Source organism: Triticum aestivum, chromosome 5A (assembly GCF_018294505.1).
Source record: "Triticum aestivum cultivar Chinese Spring chromosome 5A, IWGSC CS RefSeq v2.1, whole genome shotgun sequence".
NCBI classification, from domain to species: Eukaryota; Viridiplantae; Streptophyta; class Magnoliopsida; order Poales; family Poaceae; genus Triticum; species Triticum aestivum.
In genome coordinates, this window is record NC_057806.1 from 521,326,497 (window position 1) to 521,348,085 (window position 21,589).

The following is a 21,589-nucleotide window of genomic DNA, read 5'->3' on the forward strand; positions in this document are numbered from 1 at the left end:
CTCTAGTGTTTTAATGATGTCTCTGCCTACCCAGCACAACTGAGCACATGTGCTCTTACAATCTGAATGAATTACAGCGATGTTTTTAGACTGAATGACTCCAAGACAGCACCACGTTTCTGGTTCTAACTTACAGTATACAACTTAACGGCTGTGCAACTGTATGTGTGCGCGTCAGACTAAGATGCGTGAATAACTAGACAATTATGTGTACACACTATAATTCTGAGTCCAGTTGAGTCAATTTGGTTACATGGATGGATTATGAGAAGCAGACTACAATTCCAACACATAATTTATCTTCGCATAAGGAGTGCCAGTAATCTGCTTTTCTTGTTCATGACTAGCCTAGTTCTGAGCAGAAGCATTTGATAAATGGTAACCATATTCATGTTATTTTCCTTGCATAAGAAGTTATAAAAAAAGCAACTTCTTCTGCAGAACAGTTCTATTCATGGCAACCATTTTGTACAGGAGTGGCTGCACGGGCACTCCTCTCTTGTTAAGTCTGCAAAGCAGTTAGGTGGAAGCAAAACCTCACTACCAGAATTTGATACGTTGCCGACGGCCCATGACCGTCGGCAAAGTGCTACGCCGACGGCCCCCGTCGGCATATCCCCGTCGGCAACTTGTACGTCGGCGTACCTCAGGTCGGCCGTCGGCATACAAAAACCGTCGGCATAGTGAGCTAAGCCGACGGGGGCCGTACCACCATCGGCATACATACCCCGTTGGCAACATTTTCCACCTGACGGACATTGACGGCGCCACCTGACACGTGGCAGCTTCTTGGCGACCGTGGCCTGGCGATACGCTGACGGTTAGGCCGTCGACATAGCTTTTGAGCTATGCCGACGACCTAACCGTCGGCGTATCGCCAGGCCACGGTTGCCCAGAAGCTGCCACGTGTCAGCTACGCCGACGGTTGGGCTGTCGGCATAGCTCACGCCAGGCTTCCCAGAAACAGCCACGTGTCGCCCGCTGGTAACACGCCGGGGGCTATGCCGACGGTTTAACCGTCGGCGTAGTTATGCACTATTTTCTTTTTTTCTTTTTTGTTACATTTCAATTCAAATAACAGTATATATATATATATATATATATATATATATATATATATATATATATATATATATATATATATATATATATATATATATCACCATCATCACAACAGAAAAGAGAAGATAATTATCACAAGTTCAACATCATCGCAAGTCCAACATGATAAACATCCTCACAAGTCCAACATAAAAGTATCATCATCGCAAGTCCCACATGATAAACATAATAGCAAGTCCAACATAGAAGCATCATCATCGCAAGTCCAACATAGAAGCATCATCATCGCAAGTCCAACATGATCACAATAAAAGGCTTAAGCGGCATCACTTCCACTTCCAAAGCCGAGGCCGCCAAAGCCGAGGTCGTCACCACTACCGCTAGCGCTAGCGCCACCGCCACCGCCGCCGCCAAGCCAGACCGGAGTGACTGGGCTCCGTGACTCAGGAGTGGAACCATCAGTAGCACCACCACCGGTTCCCTGCATGTTTGGAAAGAGATGGTAAGGCAATATATGATTGTATTGAATAAACGAGAAGTTGTGGTTGAATAGGTTGGTGATGTAGTGGACTGCCAGAAATTGTTCAAACGTGGGCACCACTGGTTGTGGTCCAGGAGGAGGTGGTGGTGGTTCCATTGTAGGAATCTGCCCGGTTGCCATAGACGCAAACATAAGCTGCATCATGCGACTGTTGTGCTCCATGACTGCTGCAACTCTCTGGTTCTAGTCGTAGAGCTGCTGACGTTGGAACTCCATGTAGGCCTACAATATGACATGATGCAACTCATAATACATAACAAAGCGGAAAATAAAAGTAGAAAGAAAGAAGATAAGAGGGAAAATACTTACAGAGTTGCGCTGGGCCAGGATGGCCTGTGCAGTGGACATGCTCGGGCGTGGGCGCGGGCTCGGCCTCGGGTTGGTAGCTCGGATCCGTCTGTAGGAGATAGAAGGTGTGATCACTGAATCCAGAACCGCTGACCGACCATGACTCCTCGGCCCTATGCTCACCACCGCCCTCTCATCGGAATCCGCAGACATGGGGTCTTCTTTGTCAGGATTCCACTTCTTAAACTCCTTCTTGTAGGACTCCAGGTTCTCCCCGGCCTTGCCATAGTACTCACTCTCGTCATCCTTGCGATTAGGCCGCACACGGGCGAGCCTCCAGGACTCGATGTCTGAGAACGGCCGCTTCAATTTCTCCTCCTGCACCGCCAAACAAAGGTTAGTCATACATAAGAACATACGGCAAATAGAAGATCAAGAATGTTTCATGTACATAGATATACCTGAATTTTCTTGGTGTGCCAGTGGTTTCGGTTTCCCTGACCATGTGTTCCGTCACATCCTCGATTAGCCTTGTTTATGCTGCTCTTGGCAGCAAACTCTGTATCCGCGCCGACCCACATATCCACCCATCCTGCCCATCCCTCAGGGTGGCAATAGCACCAATCAGGAGCCACCTACATAATGAAGCATAATGCCATGTGAACACGAAACAATGAAATTTACCACAAACGTCGGAATGAAAAGTCTGTTATGCTTACCAACATGTACTGCTCCCGTTCCAAGGTAAGGTCCTGTGCCTTAGCTTCTTCCTTGGTCACCTTCACGCCATGTTTGTCGTGATAATACCGTGAGATGGCCACCCAGCGCACCTCGTACTGCATCTGACGGGTCTGCTTCCTCACAGCCCGCAGCACATACTCATCGGCCATGGCCTTGTGCTCCTCAAGAACTCTATAGAATTTCTAGAGGCAATCATAAAACCAGAATGGAACAAGCGATGAGTTAAACGATTCGATGATAAACTATGAAAGAAACTCAAGACTAGTGCTTCTGAAGAGGACTTACCCAAAAGTTTGATATCACGGCCTTAGCGGCCGTCTCATGGGCCGGGTGGAATGCTGCTTCGTAGTGATCCCAGCACGTGGCCAAAATCTTGCACTCCGGGTGGTTGACTGGGTCCGGAGTGAACATCCCCGGCCAATATTTCTTCAACAGGATAGTGATGATGCCGTTTGGAAGACGGGCACCATTAGAATATTTCCAGGAGCTGCAAAAGAATGAAAAATATTAGTATGTGCACAATAAAAATGATAGTATGTGTTTAAAATATTATTAAGGGGCACTTACTTTTTCCCCATGGGCTCAATGAGCCACTTCATCTCCTCGGTAGCAGGAGGATCCGGGAGTCGTGCACCACCACGCAGCCAAGCCTTCTTCTTGCCACCCACCTCCCCGCCACCACCATCCTCCTCGCCACCACCATCCTCCCTGCCACCACCATCCTCCCCACCACAACCATCCTTCCTGCGTGCCTCCTCCTCATCCTCCTCCTCCTCCTCCTCCTCCTCCTCTCGGACCTCCTCCTCCTCCTCCCGGACCTCCTCCTCCTCCTCCTCCTCCTCCTCCTGGGTCTCATCGTCACTATCACGCATATCATCTTCGTTGTCTGACATAGGTGGAGGTTCTTCATCATCTTCGACGTCTTCATTTAATTTCTCTAGCATAAGTATGTCTTGGTCATTCACAATGGCCTCGCCATCATTCCGTGCATCATTATCGTTTGGATCCACATCAACAACACCCAACGGGGCAGCGACATTGGATCGGGCCACATCAACATCATCAGGTTGCTCTTGATAGAACACTCCCTCGTATGTCATGGGGTTAATGTAGTAATAATCGTCATCGTTCGGGTCCGATAGCTTACCATGTGGCGCCACCTTGAACACAACTTCCCAACCCTTTAGGTACTCTTTCTGGCATGGGTAGGGTAGATAATAAACTTGTGTGGCCTGGGTAGCCGCAATAAAGAGATCAGCTCCTGCATAGACAGTGGATGGTCTAACTTCGACCAAACCAAGGGAAGGCGTATGTCTCAGCCCCTCATATGGGTCGAACCATCGGCATTTGAACACAGCTAGCCTTAGGTCCTCGCGCCCAAGGTCGAATGTAAGCTCATATATTTTTCCTACCCTTCCGTAGTACTCAAGTCCATTTTGTCCTGGGGTGTACACTCCTGTGTTTATAGTTTTGGGATCAGGCCGGCTATTCTGGTGCTCCTCTGTATGGAAGCGATACCCATTCACATCATACTTTTCACATTTCATGACCCGAGCGTTAAACCCATGGACACCCATCTCAATTCTTCATCCATAGAGGTGTTCGGATCTTTCCCCTACAAGTTTAATTTAAATTCATCGGTGCATTAGTTCTATTAACTAATAAATGTTGAACTAGAAGTTGAACTAGTGGAATGTGAAAATTTACTTTCTCCATGAACCAAGCAACAAAATTTTTCCTTCCAGGGGCACCGTTCTGGAGAAGAGTAAGTGCCTCCGCTTCAGTAGGAGGAATCATTCCTGTCCACTCCTCCAATAGGAATTGACTAAAATAAGAAAATCGGTGTTAGACCAAGACTAAGTGAACATAACAAACTGCATAAAGGAATGGTGCAACAGTATTACCTCATCTACTCTTCCTCAACTTCCTTGATGTTGTGCAAGACATAGAACATTATGTCCTCCCACTCTTGTGCTGGCATGTTATAAGGTTTCGAGCCCCCAGCCCTGCCACATTGCCCACCGAATAGATCGAGCTTGGGTTTATACTTGGGCTCTTCTGTATTTATCGAGACACCTTATTATGCAGAGTGGGAATGTGGTCTGGGTAGTATGATGTCCTGAGGTCTGACACCTCCTCTAGGATAACTGCCTCAGCTATGGAAGCTTCAATCTTAGCTTTGTTTCCATATTTGGATCGGAGATGCTTGTTCTGTCTCTCAGGGTCATACTGCCAATGATTCTGCACAGCCCCCCCCCCCCCAACAATACCTCCTTCGCGAGGTGCAAAATGAGATGTATCATCGGAGTAAAGAAGCCTAGCGTAAAGATCTTCTCTAGATTGCATATCAACTCCGGTGCCTTCTTATGCAATTTTTTAATCACCTCCGGACATACTTCTTTAGCACATAGCATGCGGAAGAAATAGCTAAGTTCCGCAAGCACTCGCCAGACACGCTCTGGACATAGCCTCGAACCATCACCGGCATTATCCGCTCAATCCATACATGATAGTCATGGCTCTTGAGCCCGGTCACTTTGCCCGTTAAAAGATTGACTCCCTTACTTATATTTGATGCATAACCATCAGTGAACTTCACAATGTGTTTGAGCCACATAAGTACTTCCTTCTTGTCTGGCGGTTTAAGGACGAAGTCAGCATCTGACTTGAACCAATTTCTTCGACCGCTTGAAGGAGGCCGCATGTTCAGACATGGTCTATCACAAATTTTCTGTTGATCGGCTCTAGCTTTAACATTATCCTTTGTCTTATCAGGAATGTTGAGGATCGTGGCAAAAAGGGACTCTGCGACATTCTTTTCGGTGTGCATCACATCGATGTTATAAGGAAGTTTGAGGTCCTTGAAATAGGGAAGCTTCGTGAATGGGGTAATGTGAGTCCAGTTGTGTGTCTCACCATATCCCTCAAAGCGTTTGCCTTTGCCTTTGCATTTGTCCTGGCCTTGGCCTTCACTTTCCCCTTTGCTTTGGCCTTCGCTTTCCCCTTTGCTTTGGCCTTCGCTTTCCCCTTTGCCTTTGCCTTTGCCTTTGTCTTCGCCTTTAGGCTTGAGAGCTTTTAGCTGAGCAAGAACATCTACCCCAGAAAACGTTGGAATCTCGTTTACTTCATGGACAACCCGGCCTTTCATGAAGTTCTTCTTGTCTTCCCTGTCTGGATGGTCTGGAGGGAGGAACTGTCGATGCAGGTCAAATGCTACATACTTGCCACCCTTTTGCAGCCAAATTAAACGTAGAGCATGCATGCACACTGGGCATGGCATCTTCCCACTTGTACACCATCCGCAGAATAGGGCATAGCCAGGAAAGTCATGCATGTAATACATCAGCCAAACTTTCATCAAGAAATTTTTTGTAGATGTCGATCATATGTCAACCTCGGGAAGTACTAGTTATGGAGCAAATCATCCACCAGCGGCTGCATAAACACTCCCAAATTCTTTCCCGGGTATTCAGGCCCTGGAATGATCAGCAACAAAAACATTGGCTTGCGTTGCATTAGGACACCGGGAGGGAGATTGAGCGGAATAACAAACACGGGCCAGCAGCTGTATGGATTGGTAGACATTCCATATGGATTGAACCCATCACCTGTTATCACAATTCTGACATTCCCAGCCTCAGCTGCTTCCTCGGGGTATTCTTCATCAAATGACTTCCATGCTTCAGCTTCCGATGGATGTACGATTTTTTTATGGTACCGTATCCCTTTCTTGTGCCACTTCATCATTTTGGCAGACTCCTCCGTGATGAAAAGGCATTGTAGTCTTTCTATGAAATGGAGATACCGAAGAATCTTTGCGGGGATGTCTAGTTGCTTCTTCTCACCATGCTCATCGACCACCTCAAGGTACCGAGAGGAACCACACTTCCTACAGTACTTGTCATTCACATACTCGTGCCTAAACAAAAGGCAATTCTTTGGACAAACATCTATTTTCTCATAATTCATTGATAGTGCCTTCATGATTTTCTTCGTAGCGTACATGCTTTTCGGCAGTTCATGACCCTCAGGAAGGCTGTTAGCCCATACTCCCAGAAATGCTTCGAAGCAAGCTTGGGTACAGCCGTACTCAGCCTTGACTGCCATCAGTTGCAAGATGGCATCTAGCTGAGAGATTTTGGCACCCGCATAAAGAGGTTTCTTTGACGAGGCCAAGACCTCCAAGAAGGCCTTTGCGGTTGCCTCCGGCTCCTCTGGTTCATTCTCTGAAGCTGTTGCATGTGTCTCCTCTGCAGCAAAGACATCATCTAGCATGTCTCTAACCCCGTCGTCCTCAAAACCATCGATGCGTTGTCGCATCACCTCCTCTCTACCATGGTCCCGCTCGGCAAAGTTTATTGGCATGATAAAGTCTTTCATATATCCGTACGTGCGAAGGTGCTCAGTCATTTCTCCCTTGTCTCTACTATGACGTCTGGCACATTTTGCACAGGGGCATGGTGGAATAATTCTCATTGGACGACGGAAAATCTCCTTCAAAAACACATCGGTTTTCTCGACCCACTCTGTTATTACTCGATTCCGACGGATAAAACCACTGTACATCCACTGATTATCTTCCATCCTCTGCTTTGTTACGAGCCAGGAAACCAAATTAAGGATTCGTTAATTTTAAGTACATACAATTTTTATTTTCTACCGGGTTGACGAGAAATGGCACTGAATCCACCTACATCACTAATAGGTAAAGATGGGTCCTAATCCCACCCGAGGATGTGTAGATTGGGTACGTTGTACATGCTCTACCTTGTTCCAAGACAAAATTTCGGCAGCACCTCCCCGTTGTTCTCCAGATACACGTCTCGACTAATAGCCGAGAGAATGTGCTTCGGAGAACAACAGGGAGGTGCCGCCGAAATCCTGCCTCGGAACAAGGTAGAGCATGGACAACGTACCCAATCTACACATCCTCGGGCTGTCCGTGGAAAACGCTGGACAACCCGAAAGAGCTGCGGTGATAAATATGCAATTGAATGCATATTTATTGATGCAGCCATTTTGGACGGGAGACGCCTAGGTTACGCGACTTGACGAGAAAAGTAAATCTAGTGACATGATTATTAAGATGGATTCGTAGCTCACCCTCGACAGTAGAGGAAGCAGTCAAACAGCGACGAGATCACGGATCAATGCCTTAGACGATGATGACTCCAAAGATATGCAACACCACCAAAGCCTGTAAATTTTACCGACAAATAAACTTAGATCATAAAGTGTCAGAAACATAGATCACGGACCAATACCTTCATCGCTTTATTTACTAGATGAGCAATACAAAATAAATTCATCCACTTCAAGTTTCACATTCATAGTATTAGAAATGTTAAATCCTGATGAACAACTTACCAATTTTGCACAAATTACTATTTTTTAGCAAGACCATGAAGTGTCAAAAAATATTTCATCATTATTTTGCAAGACCATCATGAAGAAAAAACCAATTTATCATGGAGATGCGACACAACAAAGAATGCTAATTCCACCATGCAAAAATTATATATATCATCACATCACATACAACTTTGACACTTAAGAGTTGGAAAAACAATCATAGTGCTAATGCCATCCATTGATCAGTATTTTGCAAACTATCCACCTGCAAACAACATTTTGCAAACTATCCACCTGCATGTGGGACAAAATTCGAATGCTAATTTCTCTATTTGCAAGCTCTACTAAAACACATAATATACCACACACAATCACATTTGCATCATTTTCAACAAGAGGTCGTCACTAACTCAATCACAAATCGAACAGGAACACAACAACAATCATAGGGAGGTACAAAACTAAGAAAAAAGAAAAAATACTCACTTTTAGAGAGGGCTGGCTGGTCGGGGTGGGGACGGGGCGAGCTGCTGCTCAAGTTGGGGAGGGGCGTCGGACCAGCAACAGAGGAGGGCCGTGGAGGGGGCGCCGGACCGTCGGAGCAGCGGTCGCCGTCGCGAGCGCGCCCAGCTCACCAGCAGCAGGAGGGGACGAGGACGATGGGGCCGCTGCGGGGACGGGGGCGGGGGCAGGCGGGAACGGACGGCGGCGATGCGGGGTGGGTGGGGACGGCCGGAGGCGGTGCGGGGCGGGGACGGCCGGCGGCGGAGCAGAGTGAGGGCACGCGGTGCGGGGCAGGGAGGGATGGGGGCCGAGCGGGTGCGGGGTGGGGACGGCGTGATGCGGCCAGGGCGGGGGCGATGCCGGCGCAGAAGAGGGCGGCAGCGATGCGGGGCGGGGATGGCTGGCGGCGGCGGGATCGAGGGGCCGAGGGCGGAGATCGAGCGGCGGCGGGGCTGGATCGAGCACGCGGCGACGTGGCTGGATCAAGGGTGGATAAGGTGGACGGTTGGATAAGATTTTTTTTGGTTTTTTTAGTGTGAGACGCCGGTTGGGTAAGATGGGCGGTATGCCGATGGTGTAACCGTCGGCATAGGTGGGGCCGAACTATGCCGACGATTATACCGTCGGCATACCTGTTTTACATTAAATTTAATTTATTTTAGGAACGTCCTTACTAAATTAATTATTATTTATACATAAACTAGCTACCCATGTGACAAGTTGGGCACCATTCTAAAGTATAGTAAAAAAATTAAAAATATATTCAGTCATACCTCCACGCCACCCGACCGGACTATATCCTAGCACCATTGACGCGGTGATCTAGCCCCCGCGGAGGGGGGCCAAACCCCGGAGCCCCAAGACAGGCGTCTACGCATGCAACATCACTTTCACACATGCATCAGGAACCGATACGGTGTTTCGGTGGCATTGCTATACCCGGAAGGCCACCACGAAGCCCAGTTGACCGATGATCTAAGTGATGGCGGTACTGTCGTCCGTGGAGGAAGGCAACACCCCGGTGACCCAAGACGGGTGTCTACGCATGCAACATCACTTTGACACACGCATCAGGACCCGTTACGGTGTTTCAGTGGCATAGCTACACCCGGAAGGCCACCACGAAGCCTAGTTGACCTGATGATCTAGCACTTTGACTTTCACCGGACGGGCATGCCGCCAAATCTTGCGTAGGCGGCCTCTCACAAGTCTGGAAGTGTTGTGGCGGTTGCAAACGTCCGACACGCGTCTTCGGGGTGTGCCCCCCCCCCCCACGGACGGCGCTGCCGCCGGCACCTGGAGGGGGGAAACGGACGCGTCGGGTCTACACGGAGGGGATATTGCTGTGGGTCTGGCCCGGATGTTGCTCCAAAGTGTTCCTATGGGCTGACCAAACACAACCGGGTGGGGAGGTCCACTGCTCAAAGCCCGTCCATGCAAAGTCAAAGGGCTAGATCCCGTGGTCAAACGCTACAGGGTTAGGCGGGACGGGGGCCTTGGGGGTAGCAATGCCACCGGAGCGTCGCACCAGGCCCTCATACATGCGGGATGGTGTGGTGGCATGTCCGAAGAGGCGGCACGCGTCTCCGGGGTGTGGCCCCCCTCACGGACGGCGATGACATGGTAGTAGACGTTCTACAGTAACGATGCGGCGTGGATATTATTAAATACTCGGAGCGCGACAAAATCATGAGTTTTTTTGCACGACATGGGCACATGTGCTATAGGAACGATGGTAGTTTTTCATAATTTTTGGTGATGGAGAAGTATCCAAAAAATTCCCTCTATGCGGATTGCTCTTCGCGCGTCTACGACTGTGGACGGCAGCCTCCGGGGGCTAGCATGCCGCCAAATCTTGCGTGGGCGGCCTCTCACAAGTCTGGAAGTGTTGTGGCGGTTGCAAACGCCCGACACACGTCTCCGGGGTGTGCCCCCCCTCACGGACAGCGCCGCCGCCGGCACCTGGAGGGGGGAAACGGACGCGTAGTGTCTACACGGAGGGGATCTTGCTGTGGTACTGGCCCGGATGTTGCTCCAAAGTGTTCCTATGGGCTGACCTAACACAACCGGGTGGGAAGGTCCACTGCTCAAAGCCCGTCCGTGCAAAGTCAAAGGGCTAGATCCCGTGATCAAACGCTACAGGGTTAGGCGGGCCGGGGGCCCTGGGGGTAGCAATGCCACCGAAGGGTCGCACCGGTCCCTCATACATGCGGGGTGGTGTGGTGGCATGTCTGAAGAGGCGGCACGCGTCTCCGGGGTGTGGCCCCCCTCACGGACGGTGATGACACGGTAGTAGACGTTCTGCGGTAACGATGCGGCGTGAATATTATTAAATACTCAGAGCACAATAAAATCATGAGTTTTTTTGCATGACGTGGGCACATGTGCTATTGGAACGATGGTAATTTTTCATAATTTTTGGTGATGCAGAAGTTTCCGAAAAATTCCCTCTACGCGGATTGCTCTTCGCGCGTCTACGACTGTGGCCGGCGGCCTCCGGGGTCTAGCATGCCGCCAAATCTTGCGTGGGCGGCCTCTCACAAGTCTGGAAGTGTTGTGGCGGTTGCAAACGCCCGCACGTGTCTCCGGGGTGTGCCCCCCTCACGGACGGCGCCGCCGCCGGCACCTGGAGGGGGGAAACGGACGCGTCGGGTCTACACGGAGGGGATATTGCTGTGGGTCTGGCCCGGATGTTGCTCCAAAGTGTTCCTATGGGCTGACCTAACACAACCGGGTGGGGAGGTCCACTGCTCAAAGCCCGTCCGTGCAAAGTCAAAGGGCTAGATCCCGTGGTCAAACGCTACAGGGTTAGGCGGGACGGGGGCCTGGGGGTAGCAATGCCACCGGAGCGTCGCACCGGGCCCTCATACATGCGGGTGGTGTGGTGGCATGTCCGAAGAGGCGGCACGCGTCTCCGGGGTGTGGCCCCCCTCACGGACGGCGATGACACGGTAGTAGACGTTCTGCAGGTAACGATGCGGCGTGAATATTATTAAATACTCGGAGCGCGATAAAATCATGAGTTTTTTTGCACGACGTGGGCACATGTGCTATAGGAACGATGGTAGTTTTTCATATTTTTTGGTGATGGAGAAGTATCCGAAAAATTCCCTCTACGCGGATTGCTCTTCGCGCGTCTACGACTGTGGCCGGCGGCCTCCGGGGCTAGCATGCCGCCAAATCTTGGGTGGGCGGCCTCTCACAAGTCTGGAAGTGTTGTGGTGGTTGCAAACGCCCGACCCGCGTCTCCGGGGTGTGCCCCCCCTCACGGACTGCACCGCCGCCGGCACCTGGAGGGGGGAAACGGACGCGTCGTGTCTACACGGAGGGGATCTTGCTGTGGGTCTGGCCCAGATGTTGCTCCAAAGTGTTCCTATGGGCTGACCTAACACAACTGGGTGGGGAGGTCCACTGCTCGAAGCCCGTCCGTGCAAAGTCAAAGGGCTAGATCCCGTGGTCAAACGCTACTGGGTTAGGCGGGACGGGGGCCCTGGGGGGTAGCAATGCCACCGGAGCGTCGCACTGGGCCCTCATACATGCGGGGTGGTGTGGTGGCATGTCCGAAGAGGCGGCACGCGTCTTCGGGGTGTGGCCCCCCTCACGGACGGCGATGACACGGTAGTAGACGTTCTGTGGTAACGATGCGGCGTGAATATTATTAAATACTCGGAGTGCGATAAAATCATGAGTTTTTTTGCACGACGTGGGCACATGTGCTATAGGAACGATGGTAATTTTTCATAATTTTTGGTGAAGTAGTAGTTTCCAAAAAATTCCCTCTACGCGGATTGCTCTTCGCGCGTCTACGACTGTGGCCGGCGGCCTCCGAGGGCTAGCATGCCATCAAATCTTGCGTGAGCGGCCTCTCACAAGTCTGGAAGTGTTGTGGCGGTTGCAAACACCCAGCACGCGTCTCTGGCGTGTGCCCCCCTTACGGACGGCGCCGTCGCCGGCACCTGGAGGGAGGAAACGGACGCGTCGGGTCTACACGGAGGGGATCTTGCTGTGGGTCTGGCCTAGATGTTGCTCCAAAGTGTTCCTATGGGCTGACCTAACACAACCGGGTGGGGAGGTCCACTGCTCAAAGACCGTCCGTGCAAAGTCAAAGGGCTAGATCCCGTGGTCAAACGCTACAGGGTTAGGCGGGACGGGGGCCATGGGGCGTAGCAATGCCACCGGAGCGTCGCACCGGGCCCTCATACATGTGGGGTGGTGTGGTGGCATGTCTGAAGAGGTGGCACACGTCTCTGGGGTGTGGCCCCCCTCACGGACGGTGATGACACGGTAGTAGACGTTCTGCGGTAACGATGCGGCGTGGATATTATTAAATACTCGGAGCACGATAAAATCATGAGTTTTTTTGCACGACGTGGGCACATGTGCTATAGGAACGATGGTAATTTTTCATAATTTTTTATGATGGAGAAGTATCCGAAAAATTCCCTCTACGCGGATTGCTCTTCGCGCGTCTATGACTGTGGCCGGGGGCCTCCGGGGGCTAGAATGCCACCAAATCTTGCGTAGGCGGCCTCTCACAAGTCTGGAAGTGTTGTGGCGGTTGCAAACGCCCGACACGCGCCTCTGGGGTGTGCCCCCCCTCACGGACGGCGCCGCCGCCGGCACCTGGAGGGGGGATACGGACGCGTCGGGTCTACACGGAGGGGATCTTGCTGTGGGTCTGGCCCGGATGTTGCTCCAAAGTGTTCCTATGGACTGGACCCAAACAACCACCAGATTCCCTCCGGTTCTACCCGACGCGCATGATTCCGATCTCCAAGTGACGGCGGCACTGCCGTCCGTGGAGGGGGGCAACACCTCGGGGCCCAAGGCGGGCGTCTACGCATGCAACATCAGTTTCACACATGCATCAGGACGAGGTACGGTGTTTCGGTGGCATTGCTACACCCGGAAGACCACCATGAAGCCAAGTTGACTCGATGATCTAGCCCTTTGACTTTCACCGGACGGTCTTTGACCAGTGTACTCTTCCACCTGGTTGCGATTGGTCAGCCCATAGGAACAACCCCGAACATGGTCTGGACCCAACCAACCAATATATTCCCTCCGGTTCTACTCGACGCGCACGATTCCCCCCTCCAAGTGACGGCGGCTCTGCCGTTCGTAGAGGGGGGCACACCTCGGAGCCCAAGAAGGGCGTCTACACATGTCACAACACATTCACACACGCATCAGGACCCGGTACGGTGTTTCGATGGCATTGCTACAAGGCGGTGCGAGATTATGATAAAGAAGTCATTTAAAAGTTGTCAAAATCTATGGAAGTATGAATTATTTGTGATTTTTACTAAGTATAAGGACCTATATGAAAAATTACATGAGGTTACATTTTAACGTACTCAAAAGTAAAAACAAACCGGATATTCATAATATAGGGAAAATTCTGCCTGAAATCCATATATAATTTCTGTATGTTTAAGTCTATATAAATTAGATTTAAACTAATCAAGTCTAAATTTTAAAAATATAAAATAAGAAATAAAAAACATATATAGACCACAGAAATAAAAAACATATAATTTCTGTATGTTTAAGTCTATATAAATTAGATTTAAACATATATGTCGACGGTTTGGCCGTCGGCATATATAGACCACAGATATGCCGACGGCCAGGTCGTAGGCGTAGATAGCACACGTGTTTTCTGACAACTAAAAAAAAGTGTACTAACTATGCCGACGGCCTCCGTCAGGGCTGTCGGCATAGTGGTGACGGCGTCAACTCCCCATCCGGTCCTAGGTCGGCGGGCCCATATGTGTGCCGACGGCGTATATATGCCGACGGTCCCCGTAGGTATAGTGGGGGAGATGCCGGCGGCTAATCTACGCCGACGGTGCCCGTCGGCATATATGAAGCTTTGCCGACGGCTTCTGTACGCCTACGGCTTTTCCCCGGCCGTCGGCGTATCTCCATCTATGCCGACGGGGGCCGTCGGCATAGCTAACACCATCAGCAGCGTCATTTATTCCGGTAGTGCCTCCTGGGTAGATAGGGGCCGCGATTCGATCCACTTGACAGTGTCCTTGAACACTTGGGGCCGCATAGCCTTCTTTTCCTCGTCTCGGTATGTCTTGTTGAACTCCTTCATCCAATTCTCGAACACCACCTTCATCTCCCCCTCTTTCTTGCGAGCAGCTGCACAAGAAGACAGGTAGGTGGTGGTTCCTGACATGAGCTGACAAATGAATACGAGGAATCTACCGGCACAATGAAATATAAATACAGTGACTGGATCGAGCCATAATGTTCATCATCACATGATTCAGGTTAACAACTTAACATAGCAGCAAACTTAAAGCAGACCCCAAGCTACTTTAATTTAAATACACCAGCCACACATGGTTCAGATTAACATTGCACCAAACTTGAGGCAGTGAACAAGCTACTTAATTTAACTCCACCAGCACACATGGTTCAGATTAAGATAGCACCAAACTTAAAAGCAGTGCCACAAGTTATTTAATTTTAACTACACCAGCCATCTGAATTGCACCTCTAGGCAGAGACTTGAGTTGCATGCTTGTTCACGGTTGGCTTCCATTCTGGCTACCATACGATTGCTTCTCCTGTTTTGGCGCAAAAGCTACATGTTGACAGACTGGAAGGAAAAATGGATAGCAATAAAATTGACTCCATTTATATTTCAATTGTCCACGAAACAAACTTTCTTTCTTGTTCAAACTGACCACTAACATGGACAGAGTTCAGTGCTCTTAGTGCGCAGTTGCTACTGACTACTGGCTGGAATGCAACTACAAACCTAGTTGTTATCTGTTTCGTCAATTAATCGCCAATAAATCAAAGTCTACACAGCTAATAATAAGATGTAAGGCAGAACCATATAAATAAAACGATCTGATTTCTCTGAAAATTCGAACACTCCCACGGAAAAGGAAGAAGAGTATGTTCAAGCTAGCATTACTAGAGGGAGGGAGGGAGGGAAGTTTAATTATAGATGGGATATCTAAAAGAGGGTAAAGCCATATAACCTATATCAACCACAATATATAGGTCCAATTTTACATCCAAAACAATAAAGGAAAGAAATCATAATTCAAGCTAGCAAGTGCATAATGTATATATACATGTATATATTTAAGGATAAACAAATTGCAAAAGAAGATACCGTTCTCATTCTCGGCAAGGAACCTGTTCTGGCGAAATTGCATAGGAGCACACGGCGACGACGCGCTCTGGAATCCCGTGCATCCAGTCGCATTGGGATCTGAACCCACTATAATAGCAGCATTGTATTCTCAGCTTTTCAGAATCATATTAACTTTCCCACTGTGCAACACAGTGCACGCATTATGTCCCAGGCGCATGTAGTTCCTGTCCAAATGAGATGGACCCGGTGTGAACCACCACCTCCCAACAACCTGTTACAATTAAATGCACAAGCTCACCATTTCCATCCCCTACGCTGGTCAAGCCAACAGTCTTCTTCCTCCGGCAGCTTGTTCATACAAGCGTCCATCTTCTGCAGCACACCATTTCTCCCCAAAGTCTTTTGATTCTCAGCTCATATCTTTCTCACCTACAATCTGTCCCATTCTTACATGGTTCTAATTGCCATGTCAATCTATCCCATTCTTACATGGTTCTAATGACCATGTCTAACTCGAGTGCTCCCATGTCAAGCCCTCCCGTTGCACTAGAGGAGCAGCCACCCCTACCACTCATGGTTTGCCCATTCTGCAACAATGGCTCAGTGGAGCAGGAGTGGGTACGTGCCATGCATTTCTGCTTCCAGTAAGGATATTTCAGAAATCAGAAGTGTTAGCGGTTATGGAACTGGGTACAAGCTCGCATAACTGGCTTCCCTCTTCGCTAGATTTGGTTTGTTTGGGAAGAAGAACAATGCGCCCTTTGTTCGTTTAGTCGCTACTATTCGGACCTGAAAATGGAGTGGGGAAACATAAAACGGCCCCACAGCTGAGTTAATTCCACAACCACTGTTTCTATACTCTGGTGTACCAGACGCACTTTATTAAATGCTGTCGGACATGCACACACTGCTATGTTATATGCGTTGGTCTGGTATTCAGACATCACAATTCATTTCTGCAACAGTGGTGCACATCCCAAGGAGGCAGACGATCGGCAGTGATTTTGGAGTGCGTCGTCGCCGAGTGCTCCTAATCCACATCCCCTGTTCTGGCGGCACTCTTCGCTGTCTGGGTCATCTAAAGGAGAGCAATTTTTTAGCATCTGGGTGTCTGGACACCCGTTTATCACACCATCCATGTAGTACCCAGTATATTGAGATATGTGCCAGGTCCTGAACCACCGTTTGGATTAGCAGACTGAGGGAACAATAAACGCAAGTGGTCTTAGATTGGTACTGTTCATTGTAGGCAGAATCGGCAGACTCTGCCACCGGTCCAGTCAACATCAAAACTGACATGTCAGCCTCCTCTCGAAGCAGGGTTAGACATGCCGGCTCATGGTTCAAACCAGTGACAAGACCTGACATCCTATGAAGCAAACCAGCGTCACAAAAGAACGTAAAATCTACATAGATAAAAGATTCGCCGGTATGCCCAAAGGTCTCCATCAGCAATCTTATTGCATAGATAAAATGTCAAATTAACTTTAAGCAGAGAAGACACAACACTCTACAGCTTACCGTGATTTTCAATTGTATACTATAGTTGTCCACGTGAAAGGCTGGGGTTTCCCACATGTTGCATGGCAGGATACGTCGCATGCACGGCCCATGTCCGGTCTTTTCAATATATATTAATCAGCCTGTCATGTTTACAGGCGAGAGGACCTAGCATCTGCTGCCTAGCCTACCTACCCCTATTCCCTACTTGTCCCTGGGAGCACCTCCATTAGCTTGGTTAAATGGCCTGGATAAAGTTGGCAGCCGCTGCTAAATGACTGCTGTTCGGCAGAGCAAGGCACGAATCTCATCAAGGGTGAATGGACAAGATAAAGGGGTGCCGGGACTCCCATGTGCTACAACACATTTTCGGTCATCTAAATCATCATCGATACAGGGCTGGATGCACGGAAGCTCCTTGCTTGTTAAATCTGCCAAACCGTTAGGTGGAAGCAACTTCTTCTGGGTAGATGGGGGCAGCGATTCAATCGACTTGACGATGTCCTTGAACACTTGGAACCTCATAGCCTTCTCTTCCTCGTCGTGGTATGTCTTGTTGTACTCCTTTATCCAATTCTCGAACCTCGCCGTCATGTCCTCTTCCTTCATCCAGTTCTCGAACGACGCCTTCGTGTCCTGCTCTTTCTTGGGAGCATCTGCACAAGAAGACAGGTATATATGCATGAGGTTGTGGTTCCTGACATGAAACCCCGGGGCTAACTAACGGATACGAGGAATCTACCTGACTCAACATCATCTGTGCCTTTCCTGAAGTACTGAGCTACCCAGGCTCCAGCACCAGCACACGCAACCGCGGCCACACCAGCAGCACCACGAAGGCCAACGCCATTGGGGAGTTCCTTTTGTATCAATCGGGATGAGAGGGGAGCCTGGAGACTGGAGTTGCAGATCTGAGTAAAACAACGGGGGGAGACTCACCAAGGAGTGGAAAGAGGGTGCAGGAGCCATTGTCCTTGGGATTACCCGCGGCGAGAACCTCCGTGTGAGGAGGAAATCGACGGCCCGCCGGACGGACAAGATTGCCTCTTCCTTCGCCTTATCCTCGATTTCCTTTTCCCTCGCCGCCTCTGCCTTCTGCCTCACCTCGATTCGATTCTAGGGCACGGGAAGGCGAAAGGACTCTTTCACGCTGGCGAGCTGGAGGAGCGAGCGAATCTCTACTCCTAATGAAGCAGTTGGTAGCCTGGTACTCCGGTTTTATTTTCGTCCGGTTTTATTTCATCCCACCTCCCACCACTCCGTACTACTGGTTTTTTATCTATCTACAAGTCTCCCCTCCCACTGATTTAAACTGGTTATCAATTTTTGGTAATGCAATAAAAGTCATACGGGAATAAATCATATCACGGTCGGCAGTTAATCTCAAACCTGCCAAGAGATTTGGTAACAGAATAAATTCAAATGGAAGGGTGGGGGAATGTTCCTATACATAAGGATGGTAATCTCCATCGCATACCATTTACTCCAGAATCAATCGCAGTAATAATTTCCATCGCATAAATAATTACTCCAAAATCAATCACTATCATAATCTACATCGCATAATTAACTTCTCCTTCCTATGACCACCTCGCTCCACCAATCCCACCTGCCATCTTTTACCATCACGATCGATTTTCTCGCGTCTTCTCCTGCATGCACAAAAATATCGGCCGAGCCTCGACCGTGGGCTGGGACTCATCCGCCGCGCATCGCCTGCTCTGCAATGACGTCCTCGCGCTCAAGCGCCGCCGGCGCATCCACGCCGGCGTCAGCCATGCCGAGGAGGTTGAGGAGCCCCTCGAGCCGGCCCTCTCCCTCGCCTACGTCAATGACCCCGCCCATCTTGGCGGGGCCGATTCCCCCATCGCCCGACTCACCTCCGACGAGTATGGCGTCGGTGGGTACGCCGCGTCGTTCGTATGCTTGGCAGGTTCCAGAACACACCACGACGTGTATCAGGCTGCTAAGCTTGACCATGGCGAGGGGCTCGTGCTCGAGCTCGACGAGACGCAATTCGATCTCGGAACCAACTATGAGCTGGATGGTGAGACTGCGGAGCAGGCGGGGGGCGCGACGAAGATGGAAGTGGCGGCAGTTCAAGCTTGTCGCTGCCGAAGACCCTAGAGAGGTGCGTGAAGAGACCTGGTTAGATTTGTTGGGCCCCACTGGTAGATGCTCCATGTCTCCTCCTCTTGTTCCTTGTGCATTATTGGGTTGTCCCAATTTTCAGTCTGGAACACGTAGCTGTGAATTTTTTTGATTAATATTGATGTCATCGTTACATATTGGTACCGGGTAGATTTGATGTATTATTTGAAGGAAATATGCCCTAGAGGCAATAATAAAGTTATTATTTATTTCCTTATAATCATGATAAATGTTTATTATTCATGCTAGAATTGTATTTACCGGAAACATAATACATGTGTGAATACATAGACAAACAAAGTGTCACTAGTATGCCTCTACTTGACTAGCTCGTTAATCAAAGATGGTTATGTTTCCTAACCATGAACAATGAGTTGTTATTTGATTAACGAGGTCACATCATTAGTAGAATGATCTGATTGACATGACCCATTCCATTAGCTTAGCACCCGATCGTTTAGTATGTTGCTATTGCTTTCTTCATGACTTATACATGTTCCTATGACTATGAGATTATGCAACTCCCGTTTACCGGAGGAACACTTTGGGTACTACCAAACGTCACAACGTAACTGGGTGATTATAAAGGAGTACTACAGGTGTCTCCAATGGTCGATGTTGGGTTGGCGTATTTCGAGATTAGGATTTGTCACTCCGATTGTCGGAGAGGTATCTCTGGGCCCTCTCGGTAATATACATCACATAAGCCTTGCAAGCATTACAACTAATATGTTAGTTGTGAGATGATGTATTACGGAACGAGTAAAGAGACTTGCCGGTAACGAGATTGAACTAGGTATTGGATACCGACGATCGAATCTCGGGCAAGTAACATACCGATGACAAAGGGAACAACGTATGTTGTTATGCGGTCTGACCGATAAAGATCTTCGTAGAATATGTAGGAGCCAATATGGGCATCCAGGTCCCGCTATTGGTTATTAACCGGAGACGTGTCTCGGTCATGTCTACATTGTTCTCGAACCCGTAGGGTCCGCACGCTTAAGGTTACGATGACAGTTATATTATGAGTTTATGCATTTTGATGTACCGAAGGTTGTTCGGAGTCCCGGATGTGATCACGGACATGACGAGGAGTCTCGAAATGGTTGAGACGTAAAGATTGATATATTGGAAGCCTATATTTGGATATCGGAAGTGTTCCGGGTGAAATCGGGATTTTACCGGAATACCGGGAGGGTTACCGGAACCCCCCGGGAACCATATGGGCCATCATGGGCCTTAGTGGAAAGGAGAAAGGGGCAGCCCAAGGGGGCTGCGCGCCTCCCCCCTTCCCCTAGTCCTATTAGGACTAGGAGAGGTGGCCGGCCACCCCTCTCCCTCTTTCCCCCTTGGGAATCCTAGTTGGAATAGGATTGGGGGGGAGTCCTACTCCCGGTAGGAGTAGGACTCCTCCTGCGCCTCTCCCTCTTGGCCGGCGCCCCCTCCCCCCTTGGCTCCTTTATATACAGAGGCAGGGGCACCTCTAAACACACAAGTTGACACAAGTTGATCACCGTGATCGATTCCTTAGCCGTGTGCGGTGCCCCCTGCCACCATATTCCTCGATAATACTGTAGCGGAGTTTAGGCGAAGCCCTGCTGCTGTAGTTCATCAAGATCGTCACCACGCCGTCGTGCTGACGAAACTCTTCCCCGACACTTTGCTGGATCGGAGTCCGGGGATCGTCATCAAGTTGAACGTGTGCTCGAACTCGGAGGTGCCGTAGTTTCGGTGCTTGATCGGTTGGATCGAGAAGACGTACGACTACTTCCTCTACGTCGTGTCATCGCTTCCGCAGTCGGTCTGCGTTGGGTACGTAGACAATACTCTCCCCTCGTTGCTATGCATCACATGATCTTGCGTGTGCGTAGGAAATTTTTTGAAATTACTACAAAACCCTTTAGTGGCATCCGAGCCTAGGTTATTAATGTTGATGTTATATGCACGAGTAGAACACAAGTGAGTTGTGGACGATACAAGTCATACTGCCTACCAGCATGTCATATTTTGGTTCGGCGGTATTGTTGGACGAGATGACCCAGACCAACCTTACGCGTACGCTTACGCGAGACCGGTTCCCTCGACGTGCTTTGCACAGAGATGGCTTGCGGGCGACTGTCTCTCCAACTTTAGTTGAACCAAGTATGGCTACGCCCGGTCCTTGCGAAGGTTAAAACGGAGTCTATTTGACAAACTATCGTTGTGGTTTTGATGCGTAGGTGAGATTGGTTCTTACTTAAGCCCGTAGCAGCCACGTAAAACAAGCAACAACAAAGTAGAGGACGTCTAACTTGTTTTTGCAGGGCATGTTGTGATGTGAT